Below are 3377 nucleotides of genomic sequence, written 5' to 3'. Positions count from 1 at the left end.
TGCTTTTAGCCTGGGAAGTCGGTGACTATGGCCCACAGCCTTGGGACCATGCACCCACATGGGAGACTCAGAGAATGTTCGAGGCTCCTAGCTTCAGGTTGGCTCAGCTCCAGCCATTGCTGCTATGATGTGTGAACCAGTGGATGGAAGATGTTTCTATCCATGCTTTATGAAAATCCACATGTAGAGCAGCTTGTTACGGGTTGGAAGAGAGTCAGAATGACTTAGATGGACTTGTAGCGTGTTCTCCGTGCCACACAAGAGATTGTAAGCTCCCCGTGTGGAGGTTTTGAGTTCCTCCTCTCTGCTATGACTGTGCAGACAACGAGTGTGACAGCAAGTCTCCAGTCTGACAAAGCTGCGGCTGTGACACCCCTGAGATGATGATGCCATGCAAGTAACTGGTATGGAAGCCAGGGTAAGCCCAAAAGGAGCTCGTATTTCAGATAAGAATAACCATGCTTACAATAGGCACACATCGGAGCCAATAGAAGCTGATTGTTAAGCTGGGGCCACTAGGGGGTGAGGAATATGGAACAACAGAGTTATCCCTTTGGAAACTTTTTGCAGGGGAAGAAGGAATCGTGTGTGCACAGGATTAGTCTGAAATAAAGGCAGGTGTTGCTTGCAGGGTCCACGGGAACCCACTTTTTTCACTCTTTGAAAAAAGGGAACGTGCATAAATAAATTTAATAATAATACTCATGATAATAATACGACCACGTGGGAGGCTATCAGTTGAATCCCTTGCGTTGTAGCTTTGGACTTCTACCAGATTCCACGGCCACTGGCATTTGGAGACTGAACCAATGGACAGCAATCTCTCTTCTTCCCTGTCTGTATTATCTATCTCTCTGCTTTTGAACAAAACAAAAGAAATAACTAGCAACAATTTGAAAAAGATCTTTGGACCTAGAGGTGACGTGGAATACAGAAAATCAGAATTTAGTCAATGAGGGTTGCGGCTGTAGAAGCTAAACGAATAAATAACACGGGAGTTGCATCCCTAGTTTTCTTTCTTTCCTATATAGGCATTTTCTTAGTTGTAGATCAGTGCTAGACATTTTACACGCAATGATGTTCAGAAAACCTCATATCACATCTTAGTGTGTATTCCACATGCTAATCAATAAAGCCATTTCAGTAAAGTGTACTTTGGGTGCTATTAAAATCACTATTTTATCCTATGCTTGATGACATGGGCAAATAGACAAGATACACGTCTCAGAACGTTGTTCACAAACAAAACTGTGCTGTCATTAGCTTCTTCGTAATGTCTGTGTCCTTTGCAAGGTAAGAGAGACTTTTATTGAGTTTGATCAACCAATTAGGTCATCGTCTGAAGTGCCAGAAATATGAAAGAAAGATGGTCAGTAAGGTTTCAGTCAGTTTGATCATATTTGCTGACAAAATCATATTACCCATTTCCAAGGCACCAGAACCACCTGTCTCCAACTGCAAGCCCATATTGAGTGACTGGAGTTAAAGTCATATTATCAAAGTTGCAAAAATGTTGTCAGTTTAAAGACAAAGATGTCCTTGGTTTAGTTCCCAGGGACTACGATTACTTGAGTGATTTCTTATTATATTACTCAGAAGTTCATTTAGAGTTTATAGCATTACATTTATTTATTTAGGTTTTATATATATATATATAAAACAAATACTTGAAATTCTTTTTATATTATCCATTTATTTAAAATGACAGCTGCACAGGCATAATTTTAAATGTTCATAGACACTGCAGTTAAACATAATTTTATTTTTACGCTGACAGTTTTAAGGTCCAAGCAGTCTTTTTCAATGGTACACATTTTCCATGAATTTTTTTTTAAAGATCCCCATTTGTAGGATAAAAATATTGAGCTTATTTGGGCATTTTCATAAAGCTAGAAACAACATACTAAGCATAAATAAAAAGCACATCGTTTAATATTTTAAAAGATACAGAATAATATTCATACCTATATTAATTTAAAAGTAAGTTTATATTTTTACTTGAAACACGAAAATCTCTATCATCTAACACAAAAATAGCATGTGGTTTCACTTGTTTAAAGATTATTTAAGGAGTGATTTGGAAGCACATATAGTGAAACTGGAACAATACCGAGAAGAATGCAATGGTCCCTGCACAAGAATGCTACACACATTGGATTAGCATTCCATATTTTTAAAATACAAATTTAAACAACGCGTAAAAATTCTGTATGTCCATTGAGTAATGGGTGGTGTTTAGATATTTGCGTGCGTTGTTTAGCGTTTAAGTTCATCACGCAGCAATATGCTCAAGCTTACCCATCCAGTTAGTCCAGGGTTTGTATTGTATTTGATATTTCTCTTGTAAATCTGAGACGGATTATTTTTTAGACTTCAAGCTGTCAATGTAAGATGTTTTTAAGAACTCTACACAGGACTTGCTGTATCTTTCTCATATTGAATCATTTCATTTCTACATGTTATGCTGACTTTACGGTATTTTTAGATTCAATAGGAGAGAAATTTACATGCGAAAATGAAACACAATCATTCTTTGGAATGAAAGCTTCTTTTTTGCTGAAGGATTTATTATGGAAAATTTGGCTACATTTTTTAAAATATCATTGTATTGCATTATAGTGGGGTGTGGTTCTTAGAAATCGTTTACTCTATAATTGTTTTTATGCTTTCATAATCAAATAAAAACTGAATCATTTTCCTTGGCATGAGGGAATGGACACATGATTAAAATATACTTATCGGTAATACATAAGATAATAGTGACAGAATTTGAGCTGTCATTTATGAAAAACATAAGAAATGTTTTCCGTTTAGTCTTGATCTATACCAAAATTGTGAGGATGGACATTGCCCAAAGATAGCTATGAAACTTTACCTTGCTTATTCAGTTGCCAGTGACTTTGAAGGCATATTCAGGGGACGTATCCAGAAGCTTTTTCTTCTCCTTTAGTTTCAGTTTATCAATGCTTAAGTGAAATTATTGGGAACAGATGAAAAAATTAAAACATAATGATCAATTGCATTTTGACCCTGTTTAGAAATAGAGTTGACCATTAAAAACAAAAATGAAATCAGATTTTTCTCGGCTGCCCTTAGACTGAGTGCAGAACCAATCAGTCAGATTGTGTGTCTGATTCATCTGTTTTCTTGGTGCTGCACAGCCAAATGGAAAACTCCCTCCACATGAACTCTTGGGCTGCTTCTGATAACTTGAAGAATTAAGACAACAATTGAGACCTTTAAGAAATCACTTCATAAATATTTTATAGACTTAGTATCCTTTAACTCAATAGGCTAAATAGCCCCACATAAATACCCCCAAATGCACAGAAAAAAAAAAATAGGCAAACGCAATCATCTTTCTGAAATTCTTTTGA

The 3377-nt window shown here is 36.3% G+C and overlaps 1 non-coding gene across 1 annotated transcript; it reads left to right on the top strand.

Annotated features, from left to right (window-relative positions):
* The first annotated feature begins 2072 nt into the window (after nt 1-2072).
* Nucleotides 2073-2175, top strand: LOC121150488. Its single transcript, XR_005882973.1, has one exon. It is a non-coding gene; the product is annotated as a U6 spliceosomal RNA (small nuclear RNA).
* The last annotated feature ends 1202 nt before the right edge of the window (nt 2176-3377 follow it).

The sequence above is a fragment of the Ochotona curzoniae genome, unplaced genomic scaffold, assembly GCF_017591425.1.
Source record: "Ochotona curzoniae isolate NIBS_2020 unplaced genomic scaffold, NIBS_Ocur_1.0 contig_21, whole genome shotgun sequence".
In the NCBI taxonomy this organism is placed as follows: domain Eukaryota; kingdom Metazoa; phylum Chordata; class Mammalia; order Lagomorpha; family Ochotonidae; genus Ochotona; species Ochotona curzoniae.
Note: the sequence above shows the minus strand (reverse complement) of the source record. Positions and strands in the feature narration are given on the sequence as shown.